Here is a 16,157-nt window from a genome sequence, read left to right as displayed (position 1 = left end):
AGAAAGAGACACAGCAGAGAACGCCACCTAGCGACCGGATAAGAAAATATGAACGTGACAGTTGTCACAGATGGAGTAACTTTTTTAACTGCTACGTTATTTCACCCGGGGGTTTGATGCTTTCCGCGCAATGAGCAATCCTCGTGCACATCACAATACTTCAAATATCTGACAAATTAACAGCCCAACTCATCTTTTGGGGAGTCGCTACTATTTGAATCGCAATCTTTCAATCATCAAAAATGAAATAATCACTGTAAAACTAACAAAACACGCAAAGTCGATGTGTTGATAGTACGGTGGCCCCACACGACCACGGAACTCTATTACTTTGGATATAAACTCTAATTTTTTTGACAATATCTTTAATATTTGTAAGAGATTTTATTTCTCCACCGCAAACTTTAATTTTGTACGGGCAACTTTATCTTAACATTATCTTAACTTTAACTTCTCGAAAGTACTTTTAGTTTAACAATAAAGAAAATATGTTTCTCAAAAGTATTTTTTATTTTGTAAAACAAACGTAAATTTTTTTCAAGATAACAGACTCCCCTACACGTCATGGAAAATTATTACTTTTGAACATAAACTCATATTTCTGGGCAATATATATAATATTTGTAAGAAATTTTATTTCTCCACAGCAAACTTTTATTTCTGAACGGGGAAACTTTATTTTTGGGGTAAACTGTTTTAAAAACTTTAACCAAAAAACTTCAACTTTTAAAAATAACTTTAACTTTTGAACAAAATATTTGTTTCTCAAAAACGTTTTTTATTTCGAAAAGAAGTAAAAATTGTTCACAGCAAAGTTTCAGATTTTTGCTGAGCGCGAACTGAGTTACTTAAATGACATAACCTTATGTTTTTAGAGCAGAAAACTTAAAATCTTAAAGAAAAGTTTTATTTTTCAAGAGTAAAATTAATTTCTTTATGGAAAAAGATTTTCTCAGAGCAGCAAATTGAAATATAGTGAATGAAACTTTTTTCTCAATGGAGAGAAATTATTTTCTGAAGACAACAAAACTAATTCCTTCAAGATATATTTTCTACATATGAGTGTGGTTTAAGAATTTGGTAAAACTGAACTGAGAAAGAACGAAAAAGGCATGGAAAAGTCAAACTTACCTTTCTTCAGAGCGAAATTTATTTCTGAGAGGAGAAATATTTCATGTGAGGGCGCAATTACCTATAATGCATAGCAAACTCTTCTAGCGAGAGTAAACATATTTTTGGGAAGAGTAAAACATTTTTCCGACGAGCAAAACTATTTTAACGGCGGCGGAAGTTAAAGTATCCCACCATGCAACACCTAAGTTTGATGACCCAGAGTCTCCGAGTTGGTAGCCAGTATCAGACAGTTCGTGTTCGTGTGGGCTACATAGACGATCTGCTCTCCGAGACAACCATGACTGACTTCATCGGCGATACGGGCATGCCAGCCCGGCCCTACCCTGCCTGCGTACGATGCTGTGTGTTGGGGCCGTATACTATAACGCCGGGAACTCACAACATCGTACACAGGGCTACGGGCACGCGGTCAGTTGCCACTTGTCTGAGTCCCCGGTGAACGGTTTTATATTTGAGTGATTCGTCCTGACGGCAGACGGTGTGCGACGGGACAGCATTGGGGTTCTTCATTAGCTCTGCATGAAGGAACCCAATGCGGTCGGTCCATCCCGTCGCACAACGTCTGCAGTCAGGACGAATCACTCAAACACAAAACCGTTCTTCGGGGACTCAGACAAGTGGCAACTGTTGAACCGACTAGTTTGCGTGCCCGTGCCCATAGCCCTGCGTACGATGCTGTGTGTTCCCGGCGTTATACGGCCCCAACACACAGCATCGTACGCAGGCAGGGTAGGGCCGGGCTAGCTGCAGTACAGTACGGCAAACCGTCCGACCCAAATACCCAGCCTCGAGGTACTGTACTGCAGCTAGGGCCGGGCTAGCGTGCCTGTATCGCCGATGAAGTCAGTCATGGTTGTCTCGGAGACTCTGGGTCATCAACTTGGGTGTTGCATGGTGGGATACTTTAACTTCCGCCGCCGTTAAAATAAAGTTTGCTCGTCGGAAAAATGTTTTACTCTTCCCAAAAATATGTTTACTCTCGCTAGAAAGAGTTTGCTATGCATTATAGGTAATTGCGCCCTCACATGAAATATTTCTCCTCTCAGAAATAAATTTCGCTCTGAAGAAAAGTAAGTTTGACTTTTCCATCCCTTTTTCGTTCTTTCTCAGTTCAGTTTTACCAAATTCTTAAACCACACTCATATGTAGAAAATATATCTTGAAGGAATTAGTTTTGTTTTCTTCAGAAATAATTTCTCTCCATTGAGAAAAAAGTTTCATTCTCTGTATTTCAATTTGCTGCTCTGAGAAAATCTTTTTTCCATAAAGAAATTAATTTTACTCTTGGAAAAATAAAACTTTTCTTTAAGAATTTAAGTTTTCTGCTCTAAAAACATAAGGTTATGTCATTTAAGTAACTCAGTTCGCGCTCAGCAAAAATCTTAAACTCTTGCTGTGAACAATTTTTACTTCTTTTCGAATAAAAAACGCTTTTGAGAAACAAATATTTTGTTCAAAGTTAAAGTTATTTTTTAAAAGTTAAAGTTTTTTTGTTAAAAGTTTTTAAAAACAGTTTACCCCAAAAATAAAGTTTCCCCGTTCAGAAATAAAAGTTTGCTGTGGAGAAATAAAATTTCTTACAAATATTAAATATATTGTCAAGAAATATGAGTTTATGTTCAAAAGTAATAAATTTCCATGACGTGTAGGGGAGTCTGTTATCTTGAAAAAATTTACGTTTGTTTTACAAAATAAAAAATACTTTTGAGAAACATATTTTCTTTATGTTAAAACTAAAACTACTTTCGAGAAGTTAAAGTTAAGATAATGTTAAGATAAGTTGCCCGTACAAAATTAAAAGTTTGCGGTGGAGAAATAAAATCTCTACAAATATTAAAGATATTGTCAAGAAAAATTAGAGTTTATATTCAAAAGTAATAGAGTTCCGTGGCGTGTAGGGGCCACCGTAGATATGGTACTGTCACCGGGACAAAGTCGTTCTTTTTTGACCTGTCTTTTGTGATATCAAGAAAACTTGGAATACTTGCATAAAGTCACTCTAGGTACAAATAACGACGGTACACAAATGCAAAAGCGTCAAAAATTACCCCTTTGCTGAATGCAACCAGATGATTTTGTTTGTGACCTCCAGACAACATGGATTTTCATTAACCTACTTCCTTTCCTATGACAAAAACATTGTCACAATTTTAGAAGAAGTTGCTATCTGCTATCCTCATCTATACGAAAGACATCGCAAAATAATTTTTTTTACAAAAGCTCGCATGAGGTCCAAACTTTATGTAACAGAGCATGCTCAGTGATGCATGGTGAGGGTTGTGCACGGAACTTGAGTTTTGTACAGATCGTAAAATGTTTCACTGAGTGTTTAATCTTGTCAGGCAGCAAGCAGAGTTCAGGTTGTGCACTGATGACAAGTATTTCAGCATTTTCAAGAAGTCAGACGTTACAGACTACTTTCTGACATATCAAACACAACTTACGAAAAAAGAAAAAGTGTGACTTTGTCCCGTTAATGTACTCTACACCATTGTACATGTATTGAATTGGCTTCACTTCCAGCTCGTTATGGTATCTTTCTGGAGGACACTATGGCATCGCTTTCTTATATATTTTATAAATGTTCACTGACGGGGAGTTCTGTACGTATCGGGGACTCAAACCAGTCTACGTTTGTGATGTCAAGATAAATTAATCATACCGATCATGTCGAAGGGTCACTGACCTGTTCGAACATGAGCTGGTGTTGGGGAGAGAGAGAGAGAGAGAGAGAGAGAGAGAGAGGAGGAGAGAGAGAGAGAGAGAGAGAGAGAGAGAGAGGAGAGAGAGCGGAAGAGAGAGGGGTGAGGAGAGAAGGCGTCAAGTCGTCTCGTCACATCCCCTTGGGCCTTGATAAAACTGAAAAAATAAACGGACTCAAAAGGTTGGAGAGAATGCGTGATAAATATCTGCAAGTCACGATGTGAGAATTAACTTAAATGAAAATTCCATCGGCATCTTTTCCAACGCAGCCTGTTGGGAATAGTTCAGCACTGGTAATGGCAGCTGTTAGCGAAGCTGTGCAACTATTGCCATGAGAATGGACTGATGCAACACTCGGTGAAATAACCCACCGTCTTCATGTAAATCAGGCCCCGAAATGTTGAACACCAGACACCAGACACGCAAGCACGGACTTTAATTAATTAAATGGTATATTTCAGACATTAAATTTTCTTTATTTCAGAATTTGCAGCTTTGATAAAATTTGCATGATAAAACTTAAAAGGACAAGAGAAAACTTTACAACAAACTTTGAGACAAGTAACTGAAAATATACATAAAGCTAGGAAAGCAACACCCCCCCCCCCCCCCCCCACCACCAAAGTTCCCACTTTGTATAACGTTGCCCTCTTTTGCTGTTGTTAAAATACTTTCGTTTATATACACCTTCCTTCTTTTGCAAACAGAGTCCTTTATACGAAGTGCGCCACCATTCACCGCATAACTCTAATGGACACTTCACAAGAATCACCGATTGGCTTTTTAAACCCCAGATTTTGCAAGAAACTCGTTTATAGAACTCACGAGTAAGAAAAGCCGCGGACTAGCTTTTTGTAAGGCTGAAATTGAAGTCACGTAAGGTCCCTGTTGCTCAAGACGTGAAAATTGCACTTCACCAGTTAAGATAATAAGTTGTATGTACACGTTAATAAAAACAGGGGTTTCGCAAAAACCCTTATCTGCTAGAAAGAGCTCGGCAAGTTTTGTAGAATACTAGTAGTTCAGAAACACATACTGTCTTGATAGGAAAGTTTCCACAACACAGAAAAGGATCATCGTAGATGCAAGTCGATGAGATTTTGCCGACTCCTAAATGTCCCCCACACTTCGGGATTCTGGTCGTCTGATCGCCTGTTGCTGTCATTGTGATGTTCACTTCTTCCCGCCTCGCCATTCGCGTCGTTCCTCGCGACAACTGCGGCTCTCTGCTCGCGCCTCCTCGTCATCGGGTGATGGCGCACTGCACTGTTCGGTCTCTCCTGTGCGTTCGTGTCGTAGTTTTGACGGTTGTCCCCACTATTCGCCAATGACCTTGCACTGTCGGATAAGCACAAAGAAACGGGAAAACAATTCATTAATAAGCTGGAATACACAAGCAATCACACGTTTCGAGTACCAGCTTACTTTAACCAACTCGCATACCGAACTACAGTTTTGAACACCTTTGTTTTGGTCGTAGGAACTGCGCCTGTGCGACTTTCTTCATTGCACAGTGATAGATTTTTACCAGGCATGGTAATCACTGGGGTAGTTCATAATCACGGTAGTATCATTTTCAGCGCTGAAAATGATACTACCGTGATTATGAACTACCCCTGGTTTATATGACATAAAAGGTGACCTGTTTCATTATATTTTAGGGGGGGGGTGGGGGTTGCGAACAGAATTATTACAAATCGAACTATAGCCGACTCTGACACGAGCTTTTCATACAATGACAAACTTCTATTCGTTTTGTCGAGGTACCCTTTAGATGTTTGGAATTTTGCCGGCTGATGCGGTCACTGCTATGCAAAGGAACTCTATACAGCCATACATATGCTGAACATTAATTTATTTTTAGCTCTCCTGTCAACGTCCTTCCCGTCTGATCAATACAACGCGATGTAAAAAGGCCATTGTATTCAAATAATACTGTCGAACAAGAAAAGTCTCTCAACGACTGTTCATAACGGATACACGAGAGCAATTTCATTGTAACAACAGTTACTATTCAAACAAACAAAGTCTCAGACATTGCCGGGTTTTCCCTTGGAAACAAGCCAATAAATACATTTCAGAATAATTATCGTGTAAAACATGGTAGCTTATGATAAATATGATATACAGAGCATTGTATTAGCCTCTTACTGCATACTGTATTGTCCCAAGAGGAGGCTTTTCATTTTTTTAAATTTCTTCTGTAAACAAAACCGCTCTCTCGACCGCTGAGAAACTGCCTTACAAACCTTACGGACAAACAACAACAACACATCATCTAAATCCCACCCAACCCGCCCCACCCCTCTCTCCCATTCACCATGACAGAGTTGATACTGACCTGGCGTTCTTGCTGTCTGATTCCTTAGGCAGATGCATGGCGTTCTGTCGAGAAAGTGAACCGGGTGGGAGATCCAAGGCGTGATGGCTGTCTGACCGATGTGTGGGATGGACTCGATAACGCGGCAACTTTCCTTCAATTTACCAGTGGACTTGTCAAAACAGCGTGAGCGTTAACCTACAAAAACAACAAAACAAGTTTGCGACGAAGTAAAGTTAGTGACCAGAATAGAAACATACAATGAAGTTGTTTATAGTTATACTGGGCATGTTTTCCATAGGCACTGGGGATTCAATGCTCAGTCTCCTTGATGACCGTATCCCGGAATCATATATGGGTCCTCTGACACCAATATTCGCCCCTTGTGTTGCTCACATAGCTTGGACACGTAGTAATATGTCTTTGTAGCTTACAACGTGCAGCGGCGAGACTGGCATTAGAATGCAGTCAGACCATACATACTTTTGTTGGGTTGTTCATAACCCAAAGTTGCGACAACGATAACAACACGGAGAAGTCGTTCAGTCTGTTCAGTGGCCTGTGACATGTACGGAAGACTAAAACTCAAAAGGGATAAGGTATTTACCTCAACCGCAAGAATGTTAATTGGTTACCGAAACACTGTCTCCGAACTAGCAGGTCTACTGCGCCAAGGTAGAGGCAACGATTTTGAGATAAGACTAGAGGAAGTCTGGGTTGGAGCGCCAGCACAACAAGTGGGTCAACACATGAGTCACGGACACAGAATACTCAACAGCTGGGTTGAAATTTTTGCATACAATGCGAAGCCGCACTCGTGTTTCTGTTCGTGCAGGTCAAGGGTCATATGGCGGGGCATGGGGACACCGACCGCGGCGTTCACCTTCTGAAGTGGTTTGAAGACAATCACGGTCACAGTATGTGGACGGACCGTGTGATAATAGGGACGACGGACTTGAACCCTATTCTTCCCAAAGGACAGGGTCACATGTAGTAGATATGGCTAGATCCGACCATTGTCAACAACTCCGTGAATAATTTGGTTAAATAATACTTTGATCAGGAAATATCACAACAACATAAATATTTCCCTTGAAAACAATCTATTTTCAGGATGACAGTTTGGGAGTAACGTTGATAAGATAGGGATGGCCGGGTTAAAACGACAGACCCGTGGCCGGCTATGACGAATGTGATCACTATCAGCTTGGAACATACCCTGCACGAATAAAAAATGGATATTTAGGTTACTTTAAAAGCTATGCAAATTTTATCCGAAGTGGCAACTTCGCTGGCCGAGGATGTCTTTTTAAGGCAGAGATCTTCCCTCGAAATCACTGCGATACGCCGGCATAACCAAGCCGTGCGGACCGGACGATGCCGAAAAGTGGGCATATCGCTGTCAGTTTCAGCATATTAACTGAGCAACAAACAAACAAAATTGCAATATAAATTTATCGACGACAGCATAGAACTGCGACTACAATATCGACATACTCTAAAATCAGTAGCTTTGTGTTGTAAATACTCTCCAGGTGGTTAGCTCCAAGAATTCACGGAAAATGAAATACTAGTATTCAAAATTAAATCCCATTTATAAGTAAATGGGGTGGGACCCGTCGGAACTGCGCCTGTGCGACTTTCTTGTTTACAAACAATTTATTTAACACACGACATCTAGGTACATGACGTCAGCATAGCCGCAACATTTAAATCTTACGATGTACATTATGATATAACATCTTTTAACTTTCATCGGTCGCCAAAGTACCATGGATACAGTGTTTATATTGGTCGCATGGGTCCCATATGACCGTCGACCCCCTCCCTTCAAAGTAAATGCACTAAATACAAAATTGTTTGGGAATAAATCGAGTCCGCCAAGACGTCGCCTTTATATCAGGTGCCTTTCATGACCTCTAATTGACCTTTGTATCCTGACATTTCCCTAATTGAACACCCCGGCTTTTCGGCTTTTACCAACATCCAACCAAATTCACTGAATCCTGAACTGGATTGAAAGTTTCCCATATTTAAACCAGCCTTTGCAGTTTCAAGATGCAAAAATGTTGAATTTCAGCTCGAATTGGGCACTGATTGGGAAGACATTAAACGGCCCACCGCAGAATAGTGGGTTTCCTGGTAGGGGGAAAACGTGTACAGTGTGGGGCACTGAAGATCACCTTCTGTAAAATCGAAACTGAATCTGAATGGGGAAAAGCAGCAATATGACAAACAAGTGCAAAATTAAAATACCCTTCGCATCATGGGGCGTGTAATCGGTATAAAATCTTCCATATGACAGAAACTGACCGAGGATAGCCTAATAACCTTCCGACCCCGTGACTTATACTTGGGGAAAGTTCATAGCCAAGTTAACACTCATGCTGAAAGCTTTCAGTTTACACTATTTGATTCAAAGTCTTTGATTGATTGATTGATTGATTGATTGATTTAGCACTTAAAAAATAACCATACAGAACAAACAAGAAAAAAGACAAAGACAGAAGTGCTGGGATACACAGAAAAGTTAAAAACTTATTTCCCTGCGGTCCACGAAATAAAAATCACAAGCAATCGGCAAGACAACAATAATAAAATACCGTCAATGACGCTGTACCTTCTCTAATGTGTGGCCAGGTCAGGTAATTGGTTGTTGGCATGGAGTTGTTGGTAAATAGTTGATGATGTAGGGGCATGAGGTGGGATATGGACCCAAAGAACCCAAAAGATGATTAAATACATCAATCAAAAAAATTCTAAGCTACAGTATAAACTGCCTAAAGATAGTTCAATGTGGAAAAAAGTTAAATAATTCAGAAATAAGAATACTCCAACAGTAATGACGCACTTCCCTACTGACCTGAGTGCATGTGAAATACACAACCTGGCATCTGTAAATTAAATGTATACCAAGTGATCATTTTAAGTCACTTTTAACTGTTTTTAATGGATTTTCCAAAGAGTCCTGTGGAAATGATGAAAACGCTTATCTGGTCTTGTGTTTGTAAAACCTCATGGCTGATAATTGTCATAGTATTGAAAAAAATTGAAAGTGAAGAAATTACTGTTTTTAATAGGCATATTTTCCTTGAAATACATGACCGTGTAAAGAATATATGCTAAAAGTGTTTAAGAGTAAATTTCTTTTCAAAAATAATTTAATCTGTGACCAAAGGATTTTTATTCTTTGAGTTTACAAATTCAAACATTGCAATTTGTTCAATCATCTTGTGCAGTGCAAAATTTATAAAATGACTGAAAAACAAAAAAAATTGGCAGAATTACAGTCTTTTGATGTAAATAATGGGTTGACATCACGATAACTGTTAATCTGTTCGAAGTACTAATATCTATAATTAAAAAAGAAAGTTCATGCAGAAACGGTAACATATATTGTCAGCAATGTAGTGTTAATTTTGACTTTACATCAAAATATGCCTTTGCTGGATACCAAATATGTAGGGCGAAATATTAAAATCAGCCATGTTCAGCAAAATCCACACAACAGCATTGATCCTTTTCTAATTTGATTTGATTTGCTTATGTTATCCTTGTATGACAGTCAGTACAATATGGAACTTGAACACAACACAGTGAATAAGTATGCTGTAAATGAAATGGTGTGGCTGCATCCACATGCAGCAATAGGAGTGCCTTTGTCTCTCACCCCTCATTTCCAACCTGTCCCATCCCTGAAAAAAGTTTGGTCTTATATTTATAATGTTATAATTTCTGTATTTGTTAAAATGTGCGCATCTCAAAAACTTTTGATCATAAACATTTTCATTGTTTTTTATAGCTGACCAGTCAGTTAACCTGTTTATTTTGAATATTTGCGCATTTTTCCTCAGTATTTGACATTTTCAGAATACCTTCTTATTCAATTTGTCATTTTCTAAAAGTTAAAATGCTCCTTTGTGTGGTCAAGCTTTCCACAAGCATCAAATGTTGTACTTCATATAGGAAGGCTGCCTCTAGAGGGCGGGCATCATGATAGTGTTTGTTAGTTATTTCCTCCACATAAACTTCTGATTGTACTGTAAACATTGAACATGGCCGACGTCCGATTTTCCTGTCTAAAACTTTCACTCATTTTCGTTCATATGACTCTGAAACTCCAGGAAACGATTGGGAAGAAAGAGTTATCTTGAAATATTGAGGTACTCGCCGATATTTTGCAAAATTAAATGAGAAAAAATGCAAGGAAAATGCCGACAGGCTTACACAATGACCGTTTTCAGACTCAGAGGCATATGATCATCTGCAGATTATGCAACAGGCCCATATCACGTGAGGCCATGAGGGGATATCCACGCAACTCAGTACCAAACACTAGCGCACACAGAGTGAGCAAACACAAAGTGAGTACCCCTAACGTCAGCTCAGTAGTCTGTAATAGATCGTAGTCAACTAAGAACCTTGGAGAAAGGCTTACATGTAACACTGTGGCTATGCCGCTAAGTCCCTTTTGATTTTTGTCACAGCTCAAAATCGTTCTCCTACACCTCAACCTGAACCATGAACACCCCCACCAGTTTATGATATGACCCATCACAATGGCATAACGTCAACGGATCTTGACAGACGGAAGTATTGACAGACGGAAGTAGTTGACACCAGCATACTGGTTTTCAACTCTAATACCTTCTCTGTCTATAAATAGACACGAGAAGGTAAAAACAACATCATTTTGTCTCAAGTTGAATCATTGCTTTCATAAAATACTTCTTTAACTTTCTTTTAAACAGATAATTTGAAATAATAATCTGTATATTTCTTGGAACTTTGTTCCATTCAACACTAGCTGTATATACAAAACTATTCTGATAAAACCGAGCCCCACCTTGAATAAAAATAGAATAGGGTCCGGATCTCGTTCTATGGACATGACTGTTAAAAACAAAATTATCAGACAAATATTTCGGTGCTAATCCTAATGTAACTCTATGAACATGATTGAGTTTTATATATGCGACTCTGTGGCTAACAGGTAGCCATCCCATTTGTTTGAAGTGAACCGATTCAAGGTGTGCTCTTGCTGACATACCAAGGCAAACCGTATAACTTTATTTTGGGAAGTTTGAAGTTTTTGTTTGCTTTTTAAAGTCAAGGCACTATACCAGTAAGAGCTTGCATAATCAAAATGGCATTGTATCAAACAGTTAGCCAACAGTTTTCTCGTATGAAAATCTAAAAACTTCTTATTACGATATAAAAACTTGAGACAGAACATGTCTTTTTAATAACCTTAGATGCTACTGTTTCACCAGACAAGGATTGATCCAAGTCAGTACCAAGATATTGCACACACTGTTTTGCAGCGATGTTGACATCCCCACACAGAACCTGCATTTCCGAACACTGTTTTAATTTTCGACTAGAACCAAACAGGATAGATTCTGTTTTACCGACATGAAGAGACAATTTATTAACAAGCCATTCATTGAGATAACCCAATTCCTTACTAAGTTTTGTTTGAATATGTTCAACATCTCTGCCAGACACAAGAAGAGCTGAATCATCAGCATATAAGAGCAGTTTGCATGACACTGCTGATTGCATATCGTTTACATACATTGAAAAAAGTAAAGGCCCCAGTATAGAGCCTTGCGGTACTCCACAATCAACTGAGTTATTATTAGAAAGAGTACCGTTCACGTTCACGGCCTGAGTTCTACCAGACAGATATGACTTGAACCACCGTACTGACTCTTTATTCATGCCACATGCATCAAGCTTTTCCAACAGTATTGCATGGTCAACCGTATCAAAGGCTTTCTGAAGATCTATCAAAACCATGCCTGTTAGCTCCCCTTTATCCATATTTGACCTAATATAGTCAGTAAGGTGGATCAGACAGGTGTCCGTAGAAAACCCAGGTCGAAAACCAGATTGAAATTCATACAAAATGTCAAACTTCTGAAGATATTGTTCAAATTGATTGTAAACTACTCTTTCTAAAACTTTGGAGACCACACTCAAAATTGAGACTGGACGATAATTTCCTTCAAAGGTCTTATCTCCTTTTTTGTGAAGAGGTATCACTCTAGCACGTTTAAGTTCAGATGGCACTTCTCCATGATGAATAGACAGGTTTATAATGTGTGTAAGTGGAGCACTGATTTGTTGAGCTCCATCGATTACAAATCTAGCGGGAAGGCCGTCTAAACCAGCTGCTTTGTTCTTACCAATTTTACCGATAATATCAGTTATAACAGTCTCATCGACTACAGATAACCCAAAAGAATTCTGAGAAGCATTTTGTTTAGAGTAAAAATCTTGAACATGTTTGCGACCAAAACGGCCTTTGCTTACAGGTAATTTATGAAGTAATGAAGATGCAACTGATGTAAAGAAGTCATTAAACTTTTGTGCCACCTTTGAGCTATCAAAACTGATGTCATCCCCAAAGGCCAACCAATATCGGAATTTGATGTACCTGTCTTTTTGATGGAGTACCTAAGCTTCGTAGAGTAAAGTCCTCGGTCAACTATGGATGTTGCTGATTACAACACGGTAAACAGATGTGTGTCCGCTTATACAGGAAAAGACCGCCCCGGCGTGTTCAAGTTGTCTGGTGTATCTGTCGTCAAATGTCCGGTTTTAGACAAGACTAACAAATAATACTCTAGCGCTTTTTGCGGACCTGGCGTATTCAAATTCATGCAGACGCCAAATAAACATTTCCGAAACAGCATTTCAAAAAAGGGAATCGGCCTTCCACATTCTTTGGGTCACAGGATGAAAAAAAATGCAAAAAGTTTCCTGTCGACGTACTCCATTTTTTTCTGAATTGTGTAACAGGTAGCACACATTTTTTTTTAAATTTTGACCGAAGAAGCCTTTGCATGAATCCTGTAATCGTTTAATTCTTACACATGTTCATTCGAATGAGAAGTGAACGACAAGGCAAAGGGCCATGGGGCGCAACCAGTCATATCAAGAGTGTACAAAACATTAATAAATTACTGATTATGAATACTGTTGACAAAAATTAAATATTTTTGTCATCATTGTATACTTACACAAGTGCCCTACCGCACTCGAATCTTAAATGATGATCAGTTTCCGTGCCAAAGTCGTGCATTTGTAGTACAGACCTTGTTATTGATAAATCTAGTGTAACTAATCTTCTCTGATATTTTTGTCATTATTGTAAATAATATTATTTATTGTTTAGAGAGTCTGCCGAGGCAGTACTGTGACCGCGCATGCTGCTGCAGTGTAACCATATTGACCATATTTCTGAGGATCTGCGCTACAACAGCGTGAATTTGGCATAAATACTGTTGTAGGGTACTTTTGTAAGAATACAATAATGACAAAAATATTATATTTTTTATCAAGAATAGTCAGAATCATAAATGTTTTAATAACAGGTTCTGTAAAAACTGCCCGAATTTGGTATGGAAACTGACCATCATTAAATATTCAAGTGCAGCAGGGTACTTGTGTAAGTGCAATAATGACAGAAATATTTAATATTTTATCAAAATAATAATAATAATAATAATAAATATATTAACTTTTTACACTCTTGCTGTGACTGACAATGCCTTATGGCTCTGTGATGAAGGGTTGCTTTCGGATTTGTAGATATCTGATTGACACCTGCAAGTGTTTGTAATTTGCTCATTTTTATATTGTCGCAAAATTTTATAGGACTAGGAACATGCATTAACCACAGTGGAGGGACTATGCATTAACCTTGCATAAACAAACGCACCCTGTATGTATGTATGTATGTATGTATGTATGTATGTATGTATGTATGTATGTATGTATGTATGACCATATATATGTATGTATGTATGTATGTATGTATGTATGTATGACCATATATATACATGTATATATATATATATATATATATATATATATATATTAAATTATATATAGCTAATGTCATAACTCTCTGTACATAGTACAATCATGTAAAATTGAGGTATTGCATACCGAATTTAAACAAAAGAAGTTATTTCACAAACACAGCTGCAAACAGCATCGGCGTAACAATGGAAAGGTACGTGTTTTGGCGCGCCGCGTCAACAAGCGTTTGCAGTTTGTGAACAGGGTCAAAAGATATATCAGCGGACGTGGCGATAAGAAAATGATAGCTCAAAATATCATTTCGCCACAGACAAGGAGAATATTGATTCTCTTTGTGATTTCGCGCAGCGTTAATCGGCGGAATAAATTAAACGTACATTGACCTTTATAGAGAATCGATAAAGTTCTATTTTATTTAACAAAGACGGCCTTGAGAATTTCGTTCTACCGACTGTGGGCAGCGGTCCAGGAACACGTATTACAAACGGCTATCAGTTTAAGATTGCAGATCAAGGTGAAGGCCAAAATAGCCTGGAACATAGAGTAATAAACTGCACGAGCTGCATTCGTAGGCCACCTTATTAGGTACCATACGCCATGCGTGTCAAGTATGCGTGTCATTGGGTAATGATGCAACATGATCGACCACGTCGAGAGTGCCACCAACATCATCCACCACTATGTACCTTCAAATATCAAATTAGAGGACAATTGACGAACGTGAGTGTGATCTACGTACCTCCTTTCTGTGCTCGAACTAGAAATATTATTTCCCGTTGGTGATGAGGTGGACGCAGGTTTCGAACTTTTGTCGGGAATCACCTTTTGTCGTCTGTCCACGTTGTGGAAAGTGGTTGCGGTTTGTAGCAAGGTCGTAATAGGGTTGCCCCGAGTATCGCCTCGTACTTTCACTAATTTACATGCAAATCACAGTCTGTTCGGGATCACGCCCTGTGCGAATGATATCCATGCCCCATATGCTCTGAGATAATGTGATGATGTGGATGTTTTCAGATGTTATCCTCACGCAAAGTCCCTCCAACACGGGCCTCACACTTTCCGAGACCGTGTGTAAGTGGAGAAAGGAAGGATTTTTCAACCCCCCTCACTTTGATTCAAACTATAGTACATGCGTCTTTAGGCTGTTCTCGAGGCCAGCACTGGGGACCGACAGTCGACAAACTGTATAAATTTCCCCGCTTCCATCGAAAGTCGGTCTCCAATAAAAACAATATACCATTTGTCGAATCACAAATTTACATCGAGCTCAATAAAAACTAGGGTTCGACATTTTGCTGGGCAAAGCGGCCAGTGCATCACGATATATGCATGTCGTACAACGATCTTCATTCCAGATTTGCATGCTGGAACAACACTCATCGATACGCTTCGCATACATGAATATTCTGGTCAATTAGACAAAATTAGATCTATGTGAGAGAATGTGTAGGGCATCCATTAAGTCTGAATCGCCCGTCGTGGAATAACGGAGAAAGAAATAACATTTTCCCAGTCTCCGACTCCGACAACTAACAGTGTGCATAGGCTCTGGGTAGAAATCAAAATTAATGCGACATAAACACAGAATATTCGTTTTCGAGGAGTTCCTTTAGGTCCCCACAAAAAAATTACCACTTCAATCGCGGACTTTCCTTGGAAAAAGCGCATCAAATACAACTTTTGGAGGGGTTTAGATTTAGGGTTAGGGTTATCCTACGTAAGAAAAAAAAAATTGGGGTGAGGCCTTAGGGAACTCTTTCAAAAAAACTTACCTCGCACAAACAGAGAAAGAACAGACCCGTTGTGTCGTGTGTCCTATATATTGGGCACACTTCGAGTAAAGACGCCAGCATTTCATGCGGTTACGATGGTTACGTAATCACGCTTTGTATAACCAACATGAGTCAGCGGAATTAGGTCACAAGATGAGCAGCTGCGCTGTATTGTAGCTTGCTGTTCAAGGCATAAATGCCGGTAATAATTGGCGGGGAAAGTGAACGCTGTTCACAATCGCCTCCCACCACGAATTTCAAAAAGCTTCCCCTCCTACCAAATATTTCCCCCCTATTCTCAAAACTCCCCAGTGACGCTCTACCCTGCACAAGAACTCCCCTCTCCAATAGGATATCCCGGCCCCTACTGTCCTCTCATCAACGCATAATTTTTC

At 39.2% G+C, this 16,157-nt stretch overlaps 1 long non-coding RNA gene across 2 annotated transcripts; it reads right to left on the bottom strand.

The window, feature by feature from the left end:
* Nucleotides 1-4,280: 4,280 nt before the first annotated feature.
* Nucleotides 4,281-15,918, bottom strand: LOC139120276 (uncharacterized). 2 transcript variants are annotated; one of them, XR_011549066.1, is made up of 4 exons: nt 15,763-15,883; nt 14,730-14,972; nt 6,179-6,355; nt 4,281-5,175 (listed from the first exon to the last, which is right to left on the bottom strand). It is a non-coding gene; the product is annotated as an uncharacterized lncRNA (long non-coding RNA). The 2 variants fall into 2 exon arrangements; XR_011549067.1 differs by lacking the exon at nt 14,730-14,972 and having other exon boundaries at nt 15,763-15,918.
* Nucleotides 15,919-16,157: the final 239 nt, after the last annotated feature.

This window comes from Ptychodera flava, chromosome 20 (genome assembly GCF_041260155.1).
Source record: "Ptychodera flava strain L36383 chromosome 20, AS_Pfla_20210202, whole genome shotgun sequence".
In the NCBI taxonomy this organism is placed as follows: Eukaryota; Metazoa; Hemichordata; class Enteropneusta; family Ptychoderidae; genus Ptychodera; species Ptychodera flava.
The sequence above is the reverse complement of the archived record's forward strand: the minus strand, read 5'-3'. Positions and strand labels throughout refer to the sequence as shown.